The sequence below is a fragment of the Triticum dicoccoides genome, chromosome 1A (genome assembly GCF_002162155.2).
Source record: "Triticum dicoccoides isolate Atlit2015 ecotype Zavitan chromosome 1A, WEW_v2.0, whole genome shotgun sequence".
Classification (NCBI taxonomy): domain Eukaryota; kingdom Viridiplantae; phylum Streptophyta; class Magnoliopsida; order Poales; family Poaceae; genus Triticum; species Triticum dicoccoides.
The window spans coordinates 37163455-37185998 of NC_041380.1; the positions used below are offsets into that span (position 1 = coordinate 37163455).

The 22544-nt window shown below is 43.9% G+C and overlaps 1 long non-coding RNA gene across 1 annotated transcript; it reads left to right on the forward strand.

Moving 5' to 3' along the window:
* Positions 1–20278: 20278 nt before the first annotated feature.
* Positions 20279–21074, forward strand: LOC119356605. Its single transcript, XR_005171992.1, has 3 exons — positions 20279–20345; positions 20540–20595; positions 21021–21074. It is a non-coding gene; the product is annotated as an uncharacterized LOC119356605 (long non-coding RNA).
* Positions 21075–22544: the final 1470 nt, after the last annotated feature.

Below are 22544 nucleotides of genomic sequence, written 5' to 3' on the forward strand. Positions count from 1 at the left end.
CGAGATCCGCCGGTTTTGACACCGATACATAGGTTTCACTAGTGGCTTCTCTCAAGAGCATAAGATGATGATGGCCATATCATATCACTTATATTGATTGCATGTGATGTTTATCTTTTATGCATCTTATCTTGCTTTGATTGACAGTAGCATTATAAGATGATCTCTCACTAAATTTCAAGATAAAAGTGTTCTCCCTGAGTATGCACCGTTGCCAAAGTTCGTCATGCCCAGACACCACGTGATGATCGGGTGTGATAAGCTCTACGTCCATCTACAACGGGTGCAAGCCAGTTTTGCAGACGCAGAATACTCAGGTTAAACTTGACGAGCCTAGCATATGCAGATATGGCCTCGGAACACTGAGATCGAAAGATCGAGCGTGAATCATATAGTAGATATGATCAACATAGCGATGTTCACCATTGAAAACTACTCCATTTCACGTGATGATCGGTTATGGTTTAGTTGATTTGGATCACGTGATCACTTAGATGTTTAGAGGGATGTCTATCTAAGTGGGAGTTCTTGAGTAATATGATTAATTGAACTTAAATTTATCATGAACTTAGTCCCTGATAGTATCTTGCTTGCTTATGTTAATTGTAGATAAATGGCCCGTGTTGTTGTTCCGTTAAATTTTAATGTGTTCCTTGAGAAAGCAAAGTTGAAAGATGATGGCAGCAATTACACGGACTGGGTCCATAACTTGAGGATTATCCTCATTGCTGCACAGAAGAATTACGTCCTGGAAGCACCGCTGGGTGCCAGGCCTGCGGCTAGAGCAACACCAGATGTTATGAACGTCTGGCAGAGCAAAGGTGATGACTACTCGATAGTTCAATGTGCCATGCTTTACGGCTTAGAATCGGAACTTCAACGACGTTTTGAACGTCATGGAGCATATGAGATGTTCCAGGAGTTGAATTTAATATTTCAAGCAAATGCCCGGATTGAGAGATATGAAGTCTCCAATAAGTTCTATAGCTGCAAGATGGAGGAGAACAGTTCTGTCAGTGAGCATATACTCAAAATGTCTGGGTATAATAATCACTTGATCAGATGGGAGCTAATCTTCCAGATGATTGCGTCATTGACAGAATTCTCCAATCACTGCCATCAAGCTACAAGAGCTTTGTGATGAATTATAATATGCAAGGGATGAATAAGACTATTCCCGAGCTCTTCGCAATGCTGAAAGCTGCGGAGGTAGAAATCAAGAAGGAGCATCAAGTGTTGATGGTCAACAAGACCACTAGTTTCAAGAAAAGGGGCAAAGGGAAGAAGAAGGGGAACTTCAAGAAGAAAAGCAAGCAAGTTGCTGATCAGGAGAAGGAACCCATGTCTGGACCTAAGCCTGAAATTGAGTGCTTCTACTGCAAGCAGACTGGTCACTGGAAGCGGAACTGCCCCAAGTATTTGGCGGATAAGAAGGATGGCAAGGTGAACAAAGGTATATGTGATATACATGTTATTGATGTGTACCTTACTAGAGCTCGCAGTAGAACCTGGGTATTTGATACTGGTTCTGTTGCTAATATTTGCAACTCGAAACAGGGACTGCGGATTAAGCGAACGCTGGCAAAGGACGAGGTGACGATGCGCGTGGGATTAATATTAGACCTAAATAATTGTGATCGCGATGTGATCGCGATCGGCACGCTACCTCTACATCTACCTTCGGGATTAATATTAGACCTAAATAATTGTTATTTGGTGCCAGCGTTGAGCATGAACATTATATCTGGATCTTGTTTAATGCGAGACGGTTATTCATTTAAATCAGAGAATAATGGTTGTTCTATTTATATGAGTAATATCTTTTATGGTCCTGCACCTTTGAAGAGTGGTCTATTTTTTATGAATCTCGATAGTAGTAACACACATATTCATAATGTTGAAGCCAAAAGATGCAGAGTTGATAATGATAGTGCAACTTATTTGTGGCACTGCCGTTTAGGTCATATCGGTGTAAAGCGCATGAAGAAACTCCATACCGATGGACTTTTGGAACCTGTTGATTATGAATCACTTGGTACTTGCGAACCATGCCTCATGGGCAAGATGACTAAAACACCGTTCTCCGGTACAATGAAGAGAGCAACAGATTTGTTGGAAATCATACATACAGATGTATGTGGTCCGATGAATGTTGAGGCTCGTGGCGGATATCGTTATTTTCTCACCTTCACAGATGATTTAAGCAGATATGGGTATATCTACCTAATGAAGCATAAGTCTGAAACATTTGAAAAGTTCAAAGAATTTTAGAGTGAAGTTGAAAATCATCGTAACAAGAAAATAAAGTTTCTGCGATCTGATCGTGGAGGAGAATATTTGAGTTACGAGTTTGGTCTACATCTAAAACAATGCGGAATAGTTTCGCAACTCACGCCACCCGGAACACCTCAGCGTAATGGTGTGTCCGAACGTCGTAATCGTACTTTACTTGATATGGTGCGATCTATGATGTCTCTTACAAATTTACCGCTATCATTTTGGGGTTATGCTTTAGAGACGGCCGCATTCACGTTAAATAGGGCACCATCAAAATCCGTTGAGACGACACCTTATTAATTATGGTTTGGCAAGAAACCAAAGTTGTCGTTTCTTAAAGTTTGGGGCTGCGGTGCTTATGCGAAAAAGCTTCAACCTGATAAGCTCGAACCCAAATTGGAGAAATGTGTCTTCATAGGATACCCAAAGGAGACTGTTGGGTACACCTTCTATCACAGATCCGAAGGCAAGATATTCGTTGCTAAGAATGGATCCTTTCTAGAGAAGGAGTTTCTCTCGAAAGAAGTGCGTGGGAGGAAAGTAGAACTTGACGAGGTAACTGTACCTGCTCCCTTATTGGAAAGTGGTACATCACAGAAACCTGTTTCTGCGACACCTACACCAATTAGTGAGGAAGCTAATGATAATGATCATGAAACTTCAGAACAAGATACTACTGAACCTCGTAGATCAACCAGGGTAAGATCCGCGCCAGAGTGGTACGGTAATCCTGTTCTGGAAGTCATGCTACTAGATCATGATGAACCTACGAACTATGAAGAAGCGATGGTGAGGCCAGATTCCGAAAAATGGCTTGAAGCCATGAAATCTGAGATGGGATCCATGTATGAGAACAAAGTATGGACTTTGGTTGACTTGCCCGATGATCGGCAAGCAATTGAGAATAAATGGATCTTCAAGAAGAAGACTGACGCTGACGATAATATTTCTGTCTACAAAGCTCGACTTGTCGCAAAAGGTTTTCGACAAGTTCAAGGGGTTGACTACGATGAGACCTTCTCACCCGTAGCGATGCTTAAGTCTGTCTGAATCATGTTAGCAACTGCCACACTTTATGATTATGAAATTTGGAAGATGGATGTCAAAACTGCATTCCTGAATGGATTTCTGGAAGAAGAGTTGTATATGATGCAACCGGAAGGTTTTGTCGATCCAAAGGGAGCTAACAAAGTGTGCAATCTCCAGCGATCCATTTATGGACTAGTGCAAGCCTCTCGGAGTTGGAATAAATGCTTTGATAGTGTGATCAAAGCATTTGGTTTTACACAGACCTTTGGAGAAGCATGTATTTACAAGAAAGTGAGTGGGAGCTCTGTAGCATTTCTGATATTATATGTGGATGACATATTACTGATTGGAAATGATATAGAATTTCTGGGTAGCATAAAGGGATACTTGAATAAGAGTTTTTCAATGAAAGACCTCGGTGAAGCTGCTTACATATTAGGCATAAAGATATATAGAGATAGATCAAGACGCTTAATTGGACTTTCACAAAGCACATACCTTGACAAGATTTTGAAAAAGTTCAAAATGGATCAAGCAAAGAAAGGGTTCTTGCCTGTGTTACAAGGTTTGAAGTTGAGTTAGACTCAATGCCCGACCACTGCAGAAGATAGAGAGAAAATGAAAGATGTTCCCTATGCTTCAGCCATAGGCTCTATCATGTATGCAATGCTGTGTACCAGACCTGATGTGTGCCTTGCTATAAGTCTAGTAGGGAGGTACCAAAGTAATCCAGGAGTGGATCACTGGACAGCGGTCAAGAACATCCTGAAGTACCTAAAAAGGACTAAGGATATATTTCTCGTATATGGAGGTGACAAAGAGCTCATCGTAAACGGTTACGTTGATGCAAGCTTTGACACTGATCCGGACGATTCTAAATCGCAAACCGGATACGTGTTTGCATTAAACGGTGGAGCTGTCAGTTGGTGCAGTTCTAAACAGAGCGTCGTGGCGGGATCTACGTGTGAAGCGGAATACATAGCTGCTTCGGAAGCAGCGAATGAAGGAGTCTGGATGAAGGAGTTCATATCCAATCTAGGTGTCATACCTAGTGCATCGGGTCCAATGAAAATCTTTTGTGACAATACTGGTGCAATTGCCTTGGCAAAGGAATCCAGATTTCACAAGAGAACCAAGCACATCAAGAGACGCTTCAATTCCATCCGGGATCTAGTCCAGGTGGGAGACATAGAGATTTGCAAGATACATACGGATCTGAATGTAGCAGACCCGTTGACTAAGCCTCTTCCACGAGCAAAACATGATCAGCACCAAGGCTCCCTGGGTGTTAGAATCATTACTGTGTAATCTAGATTATTGACTCTAGTGCAAGTGGGAGACTGAAGGAAATATGCCCTAGAGGCAATAATAAAGTTATTATTTATTTCCTTATATATCATGATAAAAGTTTATTATTCATGCTAGAATTGTATTAACCGAAAACATAATACATGTGTGAATACATATACAAATAGAGTGTCACTAGTATGCCTCTACTAGACTAGCTTGTTAATCAGAGATGGTTATGTTTCCTAACCATGGACAAAGAGTTGTCATTTGATTAACAGGATCACATCATTAGTTGAATGATCTGATTGACATGACCCATTCCATTAGCTTAGCACCCGATCGTTTAGTATGTTGCTATTGCTTTCTTCATGACTTATACATGTTCCTATGACTATGAGATTATGCAACTCCCGTTTGCCGGAGGAACACTTTGTGTGCTACCAAACGTCACAACGTAACTGGCTGATTATAAAGAAGCTCCACAGGTGTCTCCAAAGGTACATGTTGGGTTGGCGTATTTCGAGATTAGGATTTGTCACTCCGATTGTCGGAGAGGTATCTCTGGGCCCTCTTGGTAATGCACATCACATAAGCCTTGCAAGCATTGCGACTAATGAGTTAGTTGCGGGATGATGGATTACGGAACGAGTAAAGAGACTTGCCGGTAACGAGATTGAACTAGGTATAGGATACCGACGATCGAATCTCGGGCAAGTAACATACCGATGACAAAGGGAACAATGTATGTTGTTATGCGGTCTGACCGATAAAAGATCTTCGTAGAATATGTAGGAGCCAATATGAAAATCTAGGTTCCGCTATTTGTTATTGACCGGAGACGTATCTCGGTCATGTCTACATTGTTCTCGAACCCGTAGGGTCCGCACGCTTAAGGTTACGATGACAGTTATATTATGAGTTTATGCATTTTGATGTACCGAAGTTTGTTCAGAGTCCCGGATGTGATCACGGACATGACGAGGAGTCTCGAAATGGTCGAGACATAAATATTGATATATTGGAAGCCTATATTTGGATATCGGAAGTGTTCTGGGTGAAATCGGGATTTTTCCGGAGTACCGGGAGGTTATCGGAACCCCCCGGGAGGTATATGGGCCTTAGTGGGCCTTAGTTGAAGAAGAGTAGAGGCGGCCAGGGCTGGGCCACGCGCCCCTCCACCCCTAGTCCGAATTGGACAAGGAGAGAGGGGGCCGGCGCCCCCCTCCTTCTCTCTCTCTCTTTTCCCACCTCATGAATCCTATTCCAACTAGGAAAAGGGGGGGGGGAGTCCTACTCCCGGAGGGAGTAGGACTCCTCCTGACGCGCCCTATGATGGCCGGCCGGCCTCCCCTCTTGAACCTTTATATACGGAGGCAGGGGCACCCCATAGAGACACAAGTTGATCCACGTGATCATATTCTTAGCCGTGTGCGGTGCCCCCTTCCACCATAGTCCTCGATAATATTGTAGCGGTGCTTAGGCAAAGCCCTGCGACGGTAGTACATCAAGATCGTCACCATGCCGTCGTGCTAACGGAACTCTTCTACGACACTTTGCTGGATCGGAGTCCGGGGATCGTCATCGAGCTGAACGTGTGCTAGAACTCGGAGGTGCCATAGTTTCGGTGCTTGATCGGTCGGGCCGTGGAGATGTACGACTACATCAACCAAATGCTTCCATTGTAGATCTACAAGGGTACGTAGATCATACTCTCCCATCTCGTTGCTATGCATCACCATGATCTTGCGTGTGCGTAGGAATTTTTTTGAAATTACTACGTTCCCCAACAGTACATCTGCCTGTCTTCCAGCCATTCCCCCATGGATCTGGCCGGAGACTCCATGGGGCGCGCGAGCGGACTTGCTGAGGGGGACAGGCGCGCCCGGAGTCAAGAGGCGGGGGGTGGCGGCGAGATCTATGGCGGCGGTGAGGGTGGAGGTAGTGGCGGGGGGCGGCAGTGAGGGTGGAGGTGGTGGCGGGGGCGAAGGGGATTGGGAGAGCGGTCATCTATTTGCCAATTATGTGAACTAAGCAGTCAACATATAAAATAATTTAAATATATATAATATAGTTAGAAGGGAAACATAAGTTGGACCTGGCGTTCCTATTCTTATATAGAAAAATAGAACAGACCTCCGCGTTTTTTTCAAAAAAATACATAAATTGGGCTGCCAAAAATAAAACCTCGGATGGGAGGTCCATAGGCCGGCCGATACATGACGGCCCTAAGAAAATACAAACAGGCCTATGGACCTCCCATCCGAGGTCGTGGGCTGCGCATGTTAAAAATGAAAGCCTAGACGGGGCAGCCCAAAACCACGTCCAACACTTGCCAAAACTCCGTCCCTCGTTTTCTCTGTGTTTCACACACTCGACATTGTGTGGGCATTTTGACTGTGCATCATATGAAGATGTGCTATGCATGAATGTTGATCAGCATGATGTTAACTGGCTGGTAGTTCCATTTTCGACCATGAATAAAACTTCCAACATGATGTTAACCCTATTCGAAAAGGCCGTGTTAATATAAATACTCTACCTCTGAAAGTTGCAGTTTCTTTTCTGAAACTGAACTTGCAGTTTCTTATCTGAAACTGAAACTTGCAGTTTCTTCTCTGAGAATCACATTGTCTGCACTTTTATTACCTATGAAACTACATTTTTTAAGTGCTAAAATAGATCTCTAGAATTCATAAAATACTTCATATGCTCAATACTGCCAATCTGAAATTCAAAAGACATTCATATCTGAAAGTACTCTCAAAATGCACAACACAAAACACAATTCACAAACTGCAAATACTGACAATCCTAAGCTCCTCCTGACAATTCACAGCCTGCCCGACTATTGGGCTGGGGGGGGGGGGGCAGCCCCCTCCTATTCCTCGGCGGCAGACAGCCGCCCCGTGAGACGATGTGAACGGCGAGGGAGACGATGGCGGGAGCATCGTCGGGTCAATGCTACCTCTTGAGCACAGCGTTGGATTTCCTCGAAGAGGAGAGGATGATGCATCAAAGTAGCGTAAGTATTTCCCTCAGTTTTTGAGAACCAAGGTATCAATCCAGTAGGAGGCTACGCGCGAGTCCGTCGTACCTACACAAAAACAATAGCTCAACGCAACCAATGCGCTTAGGGGTTGTCAATCTCTTCACGGTCACTTTCGAAAGTGAGATCTGATAGAGATGATAAATAATATTTTTGGTATTTTTGGTATAGAGATGCAGAGTAAAAAAGTAAAAGCAAAGCAATAATAAAGTGATGGAGATTGATATGATGAGAAAGAGACCCGGGGGCCATAGGTTTCACTAGTGGCTTCTCTCAAGAGCATAAGTATTCTACGGTGGGTGAACAAATTACTGTTGAGCAATTGACAGAAATGAGCATAGTTATGAGAATATCTAGGTATGATCATGTATATAGGCACCACGTCCGAGACAAGTAGACCGACTCCTGCCTGCATCTACTACTATTACACCACTCATCGACCGCTATCCAGCATGCATCTAGAGTATTAAGTTAAAAACAGATTAACGCCTTAAGCAACATGACATGATGTAGAGGGATAGTTTCATGTAATATGATAAAAACCCCATCTTGTTATCCTCGATGGCAATAATACAATACGTGCCTTGCTGCCCCTTCTGTCACTGGGAAAGGACACCGCAAGATCGAACCCAAAGCTAAGTACTTCTCCCATGGCAAGAAAAACCAATCTAGTAGGCCAAACCAAACTGATAATTCGAAGAGACTTGCAAAGATAACTAATCATACATAAAAGAATTCAGAGAAGATTCAAATATTATTCATAGATAGACTTGATCATAAACCCACAATTCATCAGTCTCAACAAACACACCGCAAAAAGAAGATTAAATCGAATAGATCTCCACAAGAGAGGGGAGAACATTGTATTGAGATCCAAAAAGAGAGTAGAAGCCATCTAGCTACTAATTATGGCCCCGCAGGTCTCAAATAAACTAATCACACTTCATCGGAGGGGCTTGGATGATGATGTAGAAGCCCTCCGTGATCGATGCCCCCTCCGGCGGAGCTCCGGAACAGGCCCCAAGATGGGATCTCGTGGATACAGAAAGTTGCGGCGCTGGAATTAGGTTTTTGGCTCCGTCCTTGATCGTTTGGGGGTACGTAGGTATATATAGGAGGAAGAAGTACGTCGGTGGAGCTTCGAGGGGCCCACGAGGAAGGGGGCGCCCTAGGGGGGCACTCTCCACCCTCGTGACCACCTCGTGGCTTTCTTGATGGAGGGTCCAAGTCTCCTGGTTCTTATCTGATGAGAAAATCACGTTTCCGAAGGTTTCATTCCGTTTGGACTCCATTTGATACGTTGGAGACGTATCCGCCAGCTGCTTTTCTCCTCTTGCAGTTGGGTTCGGTCGACGAAGACTCCACTGGCTCGCTCTGGCAGGACACCCTCACAAACGGCACCCTGTAGATGCTCGATCCTTCAATCTCTGGTGGATGCTCCATCTGGGATCGATACTCCTACCACCGCTCCCTCGCGATCGGATTCAGTGAATCTGTTTGCTCCATGGCCCAGAGGAGCAGCTCTATGTACTCCGGCGCGACTCCCTCTAGGAGTATCGCCACCTTTTCGCTCTGTTGCAGATATTTGGCCATGGATGTCGCCGTCGCCGCTAGTTGGTCCTTGTTGTCAAACTAAGACTATATCTCCAACATCCTAGCTAGCTTCACATGGTCGTTGTCTGTGATCCTCACGTATCGGCTGTACTCCTCCATCGATCTACTTCTCCACAGCACCTTCACTCACCGGCGGTGGTTTTTGAATGGAAGAGGAGAGGAGCAGTGCTAGTTTTTGGACTAGAACGGGAGATGAGTGACGCTGGTTTTGGACTGGAACAGGAGAGGAGGGGCAGTGGTTTTGAAATGGAAGAGGAGAGGAGTGGCGTTGCATTTAGATTGGAACATGAGACGAGCGGCGGTGGTTTAAGAGGAGAAGAGCGAAATAGCGGTGCTGGTCTTGGAAGTATTTTTTTGTTGTTTTGCGTATTTTGGGTCAAAGTTTGACCACGTACTGTATTTGACAAGCAAAATGTGAATGCATGTCACCAAAAATTGTATTGTTTGGTTCGTATCTGAATTTACTTTCAAACTATATTATTTTTGCAACGTATAACATATATTTTATGTGCGAAAATCATGGTCAATTATGACCCAGAATAAAAGGGAGACTAGTTAATGTGGGGTCGCTTTCTTAATTGAAGGGTAAATTGATTTTGATTTTGATCCAGTCACAGCGCGCCGGCCCTCTCGTCCAATCCTAAATCCCTGCCGCACGCTCCTCTCCCTATTCTCCATTGCAAAACCACCTCCTCTCCTCTCCATCATCTCCATTCCAAAACCACCATCTCGCCTCTCCCTCTTCTGATCTTCTCCATTTCAAAACCACCTCCTCTCCTCTCCATCATCTCCATTCCAAAAACCACCGTCTAGCCTCTCCCTCTTCTCTATTGCAAGACCACTGTCTCTCCCCTGTATTCTAGACGCTTTGCTCCATGGCGCAGGAGCAATCCATGGATACAAAATTAGTACACTGTATACTTTTTAAAAGTCGAGGGCGGGGCTTTTCCTGCGCGGTAGGCGGTGGGGCAGTTCCCCCTAGTTGGTTCAACAGAGGCGCGAGAAGACGAGAGAGTAGGCTGCTGCAAACGTAGGGCTGTGTGATTCGACAGCGAGTTACTGATGGACAGGTGGGGCCCCGTGATTTGACTTGCCATTATCATTTTAACTGCGTCGCTACGACCGGTGTGAGTCTCCCGATTCCTGACCACCTCCATACAGGTGCCTCTCCCAATGCTCGACCATGTAGTAGAGGCTGGCTCTTGCATGAGAGCCCACTTCTCCACTTTTTCCTTGCCTCTATTTCCTCCACATATGCAAAAATGCCATGTAAAGCGCACTACTGTAATTACTTTTACTTGCTCCTACATGTGCTTAAGCTTGCCACATAGGCATAAAGTCTGATGTGGCAAGTTAATCAAGAAGAGAGAGACTAGTTTGGTGACCCAAGGAAGAAACGGTGTTAAGCGTGTGTACCTAGGTGAGAAGACAATTTTGAGTCTATAGCTAATTAAATGAAGCAAACTTAGCAACACCATTTCATTGGAAGAGGTCACTCCTTGGCAAATGCAATAAATACTAGTACTCCCTGTGTCCCGTAATATAAGAACGTTTTTGGCACTACACTAGTGTCAAAAACATTCTTATATTATGGGACGTAGGGAGTACGAAGAAAGAGATATAGAGGAGTAAAAAAATACACTTATAGCCAACCTTATAGCCAACCTTGTTGTAGTATGAGTGACTAAGTGATGACTATGTATGACATGCCAACATCCGATAGCCTAACGCACCGTGTTAAATCTCCAAGGGCGCGACCGCGCGAGCGACGCGACGGTTGTGGTAGGCGCGACCATCATACAGGCTGCTGGCAGCCCTTGGATCTGAGATCAAACGGTCGCATGCTAAGTTGCTGAAAATTTGCAGAATAACCCTCCAGGATACAATATTAACCCATAGGTCTAGAATCACGCCATGCAACCGTTCGATCTCAGATCCAAGGGCTCTCGGAAGCCCGTACCATGGGAGAATGGAAAGCCACTACCCTGCCGTTCGCACGCTGGCAGTTCGCTCCTACTCGTCCCCCGCACGTCCTTCAATACTACGGCGGTTCGCTCCTAGTCACCCCGTCCATTCACATTACGGCAGTTCCACTAATCCTAACCCTCCTCCCAAATCCATGGCGTCCCAAATCTCCATGATCGGCGGTGAGTACACGGTTAGAACCATCACCGGCGATGAGTTCGACGTCATCTACACCCGTTCTTCCGCGATGGTGAAAGGATGCCTTTCTCGCTTCAGACACATGTTCGAAAACTTAGATGATGAGTGGGTCGCTGGGCTAGATGTTGAGTACACCACAGTCCTGGGACCCGAGAAGGATCTAAAGGACGAAGAGAGGAAGAAGCCCGCCGTTATCCAGGTTTGCGTACATAACGTTTTCTTGGTCTACCACATATGCCATGCCGATGTTGAGTGCCAGGATTTTAAGAACTTCCTCAAGGACAAAACAGTGAAATTCGTTACTGTAGACTTTAATAACGACAGGGATGTCCTGCGTCGGATCTCTTTGTAGGAAACCCCTTCGACCTCCAGAAGAATCGGCTGGTGTCCTCTCGTCAGCCTTGAATGCTGACCCTGGCAGGAGCCATGGTTCATCCTTTGTACGGTAAACTGGAGAAACCTCCATACACATTTCATCATCAAGCATGGCAGCAGAATGTACTAGATATAGACCACATCCACTACGCTGCAATGGATGGCTACCTTTGCTTCAATATCTACAAGGGTTGGATGAAGAGCAACAGGCAAGTGTGCAGTTCAAGCAAAGAAGTATCGGCCGAGAGGAAGAGAGACAAGGACGAAGTCGAGGACGTGGACGAGGACTCCGAGTAAGGTGACAGTGTCATTGCTCATGGTGGTTCTAATGCAGTGTCTACCGGAATAGTTGCAAAGTTTAATTTCAGGTGTGCTTAATTTAATTTGGGGGGTGTGTTGTGTTGAGCCCCCAGCAGAACTATGTTATGTTTCTTCTTGTTACTTTAACTCTTTTAGTTGGCATAGTACTACCACTCGTTTCTTCACATTATATACGTACAATATATATGGCTAACATCATATAGCCAGCAGTTTAGTTGTCAAAGAATTTCAGGGTGCTTAGTTTTGTCAAAGAATTCCAGGATGCTTAGACGGTGCTTGGATCCAAGGGACTTATTTTAGTCGGACTAAAAATAGTCTCTTTAAGAGGCTAAAGTTCCAAGCACCCCTGACTAAAAAGGGGCTAAAACTAATCTTGAGACTAAAATTTTTTAGTTAGGGGTACCCCTACTAAAATGTGGATTAGTCCTCTCTCTACTCATTTAACTCCTCTCCTTTAACACAGGCGAGTTCTGGATTCAAGGGTTTGGAGGATAATAAATGCTTACTAACTTGATTTTAGCCTTTTTAGTATTTGGATCCAAGCATGGGTGAGGCTAGCATGTTTTAGTCCCACTACTTTTAGTCATAGGACTAAAACGTATCCAAGCACCCTCTTAGTTTTATTTGAGGGGTGGGTTGTGCTGGGCACCATTATTGTGACTAGCCTTTTTAATAGTACTATATGCATAATTTGGCGACGAGTGCTCTCTATATGTACCACTTTTTTTAATTTCAAGTTTTGCTCCATGGCGCAATCCATTGATACTACTGTTGTACAAAAGTATACAATTTTTAAAGGGCAAGAGGGCGGGGCAGTCTATCTTGGTCGGTTTCACGAGAGGCGAGGGACTTTGTGATTTGATGGCTCATTACTGCTGGAACGCGGGGCCTTGTGATTTGGCTGCTCGTAAAATGCGCCGGCGACCTGATCGAGGAGGAGCAAAGAACCATGCGATATACTCAAGTTTTCCACTGGAGTAGTACTACGACGGAGGACCACGAAACACGGCAGCCCAGTGCCATATGGCGATAAAAAATGATCTAATTTGCTAGTCATCTCATTGTTAGCATTGTTCTATTCATTCCCTCAAAAAAACATTGTTCTATTCATGCCTCGCAGAGAACGTGACACGTGCGGCGAAACACCCGAAGCAAAAGATGAAACACATGAGCAAAAGAAGAAGGAAGATTATCAACCCAAATGATCTAATTCACCGCGGAGTCGTAACTGCTTCTTCATCTCCTCCATGACCTCCATCTCCTTGCACGTCTCCTCCCCATCTTCTTCATTCTGTCCATGACGCGGGATTTCTCGACGCGAGCCTTCATCATCTCTTCCACGGCCGCATTACATACCTTGACAGCAGCCGGGTTCTCGATGCGGAGCTTCGCCAAATCCTCCTTTTGGTCCATGACGAGGGCCTGCAGCATCTTCATCGAGGAACTACTATTCTCATGCAGCTTCTTCCAGCCGGCGTTCTTCTACTTCAACAGGCCGATCTCGTGGCATAGCATCGCCTTGTCCTCCTGATGTCGCAGGATTTCGCCATTCGCCTTCTTCTTCGAGGCAATGCTCTTCTTCGGCAGCATCACCAAGCTGGCGGTCAACTCCCCCTGCTAATTGAGCTCAGTGGGCATGTCGTCGAGGCTCTCCTTCAGCAACTCCATCAAGCCTTGGATGAACTCCTTCTGCTTATTGAGGTGCTTATTGAGCTGATCGGGCATGCCGTCGAGGGATGACGACTCCAGCTCCGCTGGCTCAGCATGTTCGCCTCCGCGGCTAGGAGCCATCGCCTACCCATGAGAGATCTTTCGAGCTCACTGCATTGTGGCGAGCCCTCTCTTTTTTTCTGTAGCCTTGGTTGCCACTCCCTTGTTACGAGTAGTTCTCGACCTAGAGCTCTACTCACCGGCCATGGCAACGACGGACGAAGAAGAAGCACTTATGAGGAGGAAAGGTAGAGTAATTTTTGGTTAGGTAGTTCCCCTTTTTATAACCTAAGTACTAGCACTAGTACTAATACCTGCATAGTGGGAACACGTTCAGGTTTGGTACGTACTAATAGGTGTGAGCAGGCTTTCGGATGTGATGGGAACAAGGTAAAGATTAATTGATGGTTTTGATTTCGAGGCCAGAAACGGCTCCCGATGAGTTTAGCGGAACGTAAATTTCAAGTACTACACTGCTTAAATGCGTAAATATTATGTTACTGTCAAAAATTGGCACAAAATACGAAGGAGACCAATGGAAGTACTACTAGCAACCCACGATTTAACTACTCGCATGCACGCAGTGGAGTAATAATGTCTTTCTTCCGCCCTCACGTCTACTCAATTTGCATGCGCTGTATTAATTGACCATCAATGAAGTGAATGACATTAAATGCGTCAAATTATCACATGGGGTGGATCTTGGAACAAAATTGCGTCCGCCCGTGTACCCGCGTGTGCGTGCGAGGGAATGAGTGCGTGCGTGGCATGCGTGCACATCTTTGCTTCGTGCATGTACCGCCAGTATGGCTCAGGGAGGACAAGTACATTCTTTTGGAACCAGCAGCACGTCACTGTGATCAATCCACGCAAGGAGGTCGCGATAACGCCTCCACATGTGCCACATGGCTTCATGAACTGTAAGAGAGATACTGTGTAGCGTGCCATTGCTATTCTAATTTACGTGTTTTGTACATACTCGAAGTACTAGTAAGGTACACGTGCATTGCACGCATCAGATTTTGCAGCCAAATGATGAATAAATACCACACTATAGCATGTAAGCTCTGAGTCATATATGCCTGATGTAGCCCTTCGTTTAATTCTTATACTTCATCTAATTCAAAATCAATTAGTTTTTATAAAAAAGCCAAGAACGCGGGAATAGGAAAAACATGGGATTATAGTGGAATGTCGTCTTGAATCCTACATGATTGTACGAGTGTTTGATTGTGCATAGAAAAAACGTAGAATTCTTTCAAAGAGGTTTGAGTGGATGGGATGTTTCCTATGAAAACTAGTGCAAATGAATCATATGGAAAAATTCTTGTGGTTTACAATCCTACAAATCAAACAACCAAGATTGGAAAAATTCCTAATGATTAGAATCCTCCAAAATTCCTTTGAGAATCCTTTGAATCAAAGAAGCCCATAATCTACTTTATGATTCATGGAATTGTGCATTGTAAAGCATAAATTAAAAACAAATAATGGCAATTCAACTAGAAAAAAAGTTTGGGCAGTTATGGTACGGAAGATTCTAGAACAAAAGAGAACCACTGTTGTTTTGAGGTTTGTGCATTGTGCTTAAGTTCAACCATGGAGTATGCTAGATTGTACATGTGGCAAAATCCGGTGGGGGGCTAGAAGATGGTGCAAGGGGCCAAGTGGAGGGAGACTATGAAGGAATGCACAAGTGCGAGATTGATATTGAGAGAGAGGGGGCGAACACGTGCGCTGTTGCGCGCAGTGGCAGAGCCATGAAAAATAAATGAGCTAGGGGGCCAAGCATTGCTAATCCTTTACGAGGAGGGTCAATTCATGAACTTAAACCATTTTTAGCAACAATTGTCTAATGATCACATTCATATTAGCCTCGATATGTAGTGATGTTAGGGGGGAGGGGGAAGGGCCCTTACTGCCCCTGTCTTCGCCATGGTGCACGCGTCTGAGAGATGAAGCGGAAGGCATGGATGATGAGAGGGGGACGTTGGATATATAATTAATGTGGGTGTATTAGATATATATGTTAATCCTATATATAGAGGTATAGATTGATCGATGTGGATGTGGGAAAGAGGGTGAGACCTCACTGGATATATCGATTGATCGGTTTGTGTGGAAAACTATGAAAGACCTAGCTATATACACACATACATAGAGGAACATCGATCGTTGCGCATGCACGCGTGAGAGATAAAGAATGCCCGATATGATGGAGAGGGGGATGTGTGTGGGTGTGTGCCTTCATGAGAGACCGACCTGAAGAAAAAGATTGCATGCGTGCGATGGATAATGCCAACTGGTAGTGTGCGTGCATGCATGCACCAGAGAAAGTTAGTGGTACAATTATAAAGAGAAGACTACTGTGTGGGCGTAAAAGAATAGGTGAGGTCATAATCAATGTAAAGTTGAATTCAAATATTTGAATTAGAGATCATGATGTTTGAAACCCATGCATGCATGAATATAATGGAGATCTGCGTAGTGTGGTTTGGAAACGAGCATGTTGTAATGTATACACATTAAACAAGGTCAGACTGATTTGAATTTGTGATACCGATGGCAGACATCATTTGGCCATGTCGCATCCGTGCATGGACACACTATTTTAATTGGAGATGATGGGCGGCTTTCACATCACATATCTATATCAATACCACTATATATATATATATATTATATTATATATTTTTTATATTGTGTGCGGGTAAATTTAACTTGGAAAGATGGTCGTTGGATGAGGCGAATCCGATGGTCCAAAGATGGCAAATTTGAGCACTACTGGCCGTTGGATATCATCTAGATTCCACCAGATTTCGCCACATGTATAATCTAGAAAACTCCATGGTTAAACTTAAGTATAATGCACAAACATCAAAACACAAGCACTTATTATTTGTTATAGAATCTTCCGTATCAGAATTGCCAAAATGTTTTTCTACATGATTTGCCATTATTTGTTTTTACTTTATGTCTTACGACGCACAATTCCATGAATCTTAAAATAGATTAGCTTTCTTATAAAAACTAGATGATTTTGAATGAAATTAACTATAAGAACTAAACGAACATCTACATCATGCATATATGACTCAAAGCTTGCATGCTATAATGTGGTATTTATTCATAATTTGGTTGCCAAATCTCATGCGTGCAATGCACGTGTACCTTACTCTAGTCTAAATGGTGTTTGTGTGTGCGTGTTGTGCGTGTTGAGGTGCAAATTGTCTTTTTTTGGGTACACGTTAAGCTTGTTCTTCCGAAATTTCAAGCCGTGCCTTGTTATGCCGAAAATTCAAGCTAGCGTCTCTGTCTATCATGCTGCAAAACTCCCGCCTCTTCAACCCGTGCCTTGTTAGGCTAAAATATTTAAGATATATCTTTGTCTCGTTGTGCTCCGACAACTCCCTCCATCTCAACCCGCGCCTTGCTATTCCGAAATTACAATGCGTGTGAAAACTCCCACCTCCTGTGAAATCCCGACACGCAAAATGCCCGTGTGCACTACACCACAACACCTAATTAGGGGCAGTTAACTGCTGGGAGAAATACCCGACCAATGGCAAAGAAACTGCCAGGAATTGAACAACTGCCGGGAGAATTACTTACCGGCAGAGAAACTGCTGGGAGAAGTTAACAAACGAGGGCACACGAACTGCCGGCAATGAAGTCCACTTGGAAGGTCATCCTATCTGCCGGCCCAACTAAGCTGCAGCTTATTGTGTGCCGGGAACTTGTATGCCACGCGTAACCAAATTAACTGGGCCGTTTCTCAAAAAAAAAAACAATTGGGCCGAGCGCGCTTCTGTTTCCCTCAGCACTAAGTTGGGTCGCCTCTGTTTCCCTCACCCGAGCAGCGGGCCTTCCTGTACGGCCCCTCTCCCGAGAAGCTCCACCTCCTCTACATCCTCCCACAGGTGCAGCGCCGCCTCCTTGCTCACCGGGAGCACTTGGCCGGTGAGATTTCAATCTTTGCAAACTTCTGTTCCTTTTTTCTTCTGAGCAGTAACTAGAACGACTTCAGAAAGTGTTTGAGTTTATATGACACTACAGCTCTAAAGATAACGACTAGCTTTGTCATCCGATAGCCCAAGTTTTGCTTATGGTGAAGAGATCTTCCATTGCAGCAAATGGATGCTTCAACTACATACTAAATCAGTGAATCCCAGTAGGGGTACTACATGCAAGCTTTGGGAAATTAAGTTTCAAGGTCGAGATGCAAATATAGCTAGAAAACTTCTTTCTATATATTTTTTTCTGCAAATGTAGACTGAAAGTGAAGTAACACTTCTAGAGTTTAATAGTTTTAACTAGTGAATGTGTTAGTTCTGTGAAAATAGATATATGGGGTTTGATCTGGAATTTCTTCCATAATTTTCTATTGCCAGTTTGCCACTGCTCCCAGTCATGTGATTCTGGAATTTAATGATCAGTAGTTGTCTATCATAGTAGAAATCCCTTCAATTGTTGTAACCTTTATTATTGAATTGAAAAACATATGTCTGATAATTTAATTTTCTAGAGTAAAATGAGAGCAATTGGTTTGCACTGTCGCCCCTACTGGAAATTGAATGGCATCATGACTTACTGAATTGCCAGATCCCCTGTTCTTATAACTTTTTTTATTTAGCTTAACACTTAAGAACAAATTCATCCATAGCTACGTTCACAGAGATGGTAAATAGCTTAAGATGTGCTTGTGGTTCTGATTTCAGAAAAGGCCTACTTGCAGTGCCACGTGCAAGTAATATAACCCTGGTAGTACAGTACCTTGTCATGTAGGGCCACGAGTAATATAAGACTATTGTTTTGTTGCTGGTAATTAGAACGTTTGGATGCTCGTTGTTTAGGTTCTGCTTCTAATTTGGTAGTAGTGCTGCTGTGTGTGGCTTAGTTTCTGATGTTTTGAGGTACCCCTGGAGGGGGACGAACTTGAGACATGTGATGTTTTTAGTAATGGAAATTGGGAGCTATGCTCCTAAGTAGATTTTTTTGAACAATTGGGTCATGGGGCTAGCCGAGTACCATGCTCTTTTCTCCTATATGTAATTCTTACAAACTGTTCCCTAATTTTCATTTGATGCTTTGACTGAAATAATATTTTGGATTTTTTGTTTTGTGAGCAGTATGCATGTTGTTTGTCCTCTCCACCAAGCAGCGTCGACTACTCCATACAAGCACATAAGCTTATGCTCTTATGATTATATATTTACCAATGACTATTATGGTTGATAGCTTAAAAGTCTTTGCTTCTATATATGCAGCTAAGAGTGACTTATAAGTTCATGGCAAAAGCAGCAACACGAGTACACAACCACAAGTAAGCTGAGGAGGTAATAATCTTGGTAGTTAAGTCTTAGATTCAGTATTTTTCTTTTGGATACATGTTTGCTGCTATTTCAGAACATTAAAACTTATTTAGCATTTCGTTTCATATATGCTTCATGAAAATAAAACTGCAGTAAACATATGAACCGAGATTTTGCTTGGCATGTGTATGTATGCACAGTCAGGCAACCGAATTGACCGAAGCACCGAGGCCCACCACTAACTGTCTCATGCGTCTTCCATAAATTAGTTCCCATTTGTTCGCTCTGTGTTGCCAGCCAACAAACAAAAAATCAATTGTATTGATGGGATGGCGCGTTAATGTGATGAGTGGAAAACGGCCCCCTGATTCTTGTCACATGTACAGGACGCCCGCCAGCTTTTTTTAGTGAACCTAGGTATTGTTTGTTGTTGCCTGTTGTCTCGCTCACCTCATGTATTTTTTTTCTTTGAGCATAACACGTGTTATGATCTAGCCCCGCCGAGACAAAAGTATAGCAGCCATCCCATCCGCCATCCCATCCCGCCATCACATCCCGCCAACTGTTGGGCCTGTTTGGTGCAAAACCGAGTACCGAACCGATTGATCGGGGCACGATGATTAATGGATTATTCACGCAGGTTCCTGTCAAACTTTGCTATCAATTCTGTTCCCATATCCTCTGGCACGCAAATTCGCTCAAAGTCATTAAAAATCCGGGAGTTTCCAGGGAACACATATGGAACTGGGATATATGGGTTTCTACAAGTTTTGCGCTTCATATTTCAACTAGTTCTAGTCAAAGCCAATTTCAGGTTTCTGGTTACAAGAAAAATCAGTTAACACTTAACTAGGTTTCAACAAGTTTCTTCATATAAACAGATTTCTGGTTACCAGCAAAATTAGTTAACACTTAACTAGATTTCAGCTAGTTTCAAATAGGTGTTGTTTTGCAATATGCTTAACCAAGGCCACCATAGTTACTGTGAATGTCTGCATTCAGTTAAACCTAAGATACACCCTTTGTTCTCAGGATTTTGTTAGCAGCTCGTTAATAATGCACTTGCCTCTAAATTGCCAGTTACCTCTGAGTTGATATACATTTTACTGTCTCGAGATTCTTTTGGCATCCCTGAACAGTTTCTGCTGATCCAAATTATCACCCCTCATGTTATGGGCCTCAAAGAGCAGCTGAAAGAGTAATTTAAGGTATGTAAAATCTTGACCATATCACGCATTAATGATCTATCAATGTGCTTGTTTTGTGCCCAGATCCATGATGCCAAATATTTGGCCAGGCACAAAATTTTACCCTGGCTTGGGTGGTTACAATTTTTTTTGCATGCTCAATGCTTGCTCTCAATTTATTTTTACACCTTAAAAGTCTGCTTGTATGTATGCAGGTGCAAGTGGATAAGTCTAGCAAATGCAGTAATGTGACCACAAGCAAGTTGAGGAGGTAATATGCATCTTCAACTTTGATTTTTTGCTGTACAGTCCTCTGGTTTTTCAAAAAAATTTTGTGGATTCTTTCTTTTGTTCTCGGTTGAATTTCATATCAGATCTGAAAGTTTACTGATAAAATTAGTGCAATCTATTTCTTGGGTGAGCTTGGACTATACAGTTTAGTGAAGCAAGCAACAATGTTACACATTCTTGTTTTGTCATATTTGCCCATGGAAGATTTTTGTATGTGAATCGCAAATAATTTCTGCTTGATCTACTTATGTACGTAATAATCACTACTTGTTGTGATGATGAAGTGCATAACATTCAGAAGAGTTATATATGCTGACGTTAAACTGCAGCACATCAAAATCTTTAATATGTTGATTTAAAATCTGAAACGATAGCACCATTTTCCGAGTTTCCTATTTGTTGCAGGTTTCTCAAGATACACAAGTTGATGGAGTTTTGGAAGATCTACAAGTTGCTGGAGGTTTTGAAGGTCTAACAAGTTGCTGGAGTGATGATATATATGTAATATGTCTTGTTTGTTGAACCTCCAGATATTGACAGGTTTTACACTGCTCATTTTGGTGGTTGTTTCAGCAGACAAGCCATTGTATGCCAATTTTGGTTGCGTGGCACGATTTCTTTACCTTAAACATATGTACTTTGCATTTTGAGGCATATAATGTCTATATATGTACGGTTCATGCATGTGTTAAAAACATATGTTTTTGGTCTATTTATGTTATTGCATGAGGTCTTACATATAATCTGATTGAACGTATGTGTAAGTTGTGTGATCTGTCCTGACTGTTTGAACATAATGATTGGATATTTAATCAAGGATATTGCAGACAGAATAATTTTGATTGCTTGTGAAAAAGCACGTGATGGCATATTACCTGCCGGGTAAATGTGCTTGTGCAGGCAGTGAAACTGCCAGTAAACTACAGTTGCTAGCCACTATGAGTCTACCGGGTGAAAGTAAACTGCCGGCAGATAAAATGGTCGGGGCAGAAAAACTTCTAGGGATTATTTATCTGCCGGGACAAGTAATCCCCGGCAGCCGTTGACGTGGCAGTTCTATCTGCCGGGAAAATCTCTCTCGCGGCAGTTTATCTGCCCTCTTAATGGTGTTCTCCCGGAAGATTATGTGCCATTGCATTGGTGTTGTGGTGTAGTGGTGGTACCCCTGAACCGAAAGAACCGCCTCAAATCGGTGGGGGTACTTTCGTAACTTACCCCACATTTCGGACAAGCGCGTCTCTAAGCCATGGTTCCCCACTGCCATCCCATCCGCCCACCCATTCGTACACCGAGGCCGCGAAAACCCGCGACGAAACCCCACACCCTGCTCTGTCCGCCACCCAGCCGGAGCCTCTTCCCCGATGACGTCGTCCACAGCAACACCTCGACGTCCCTCATCCATCGTACCGGATGAGGATCCGTCGTCGATCTCATCGTCCCGCCGGTTCAGTTACCCCGTCCTGCACCTCCAAGGAGCTGCCCCGGTGTTCCCCTTGTCTTCCGCGCCACCTCCATTCCCACACCACCGTCTTCACCTACACCACCGGAAGAGCATCATCATCACCATTTCCTCAGATGAAGCTGCGGCCTAATCGGCGCCGCCAAAGAGGTTGTACACTAATCACCGCATTTTCTTCTTGATTCGATCTCATGGTGCTGCCGGCGCTCGGTCCCGAGCCGACACGGTGTGGCTCCATCCACGGCGGCGTCAACGGCCACTTCCTCCATGGCATCGCTCCCTCAGCGGAGACGTCCACATCAGTAGGACCTGTTGTTGCTTTAGCTCTCGCTTGCGCTGCTGCTCTGCTCTTGCTCTCGGTCCCCTGCCTGGTCTGCTATTGCTATTGCTCTTGCTCGCGCTGCTACTATCGCTCTTGCTCTTGCTTGCGATGCTGCTCCGATTTAGCTACACTTCAGTCGACTGAATCG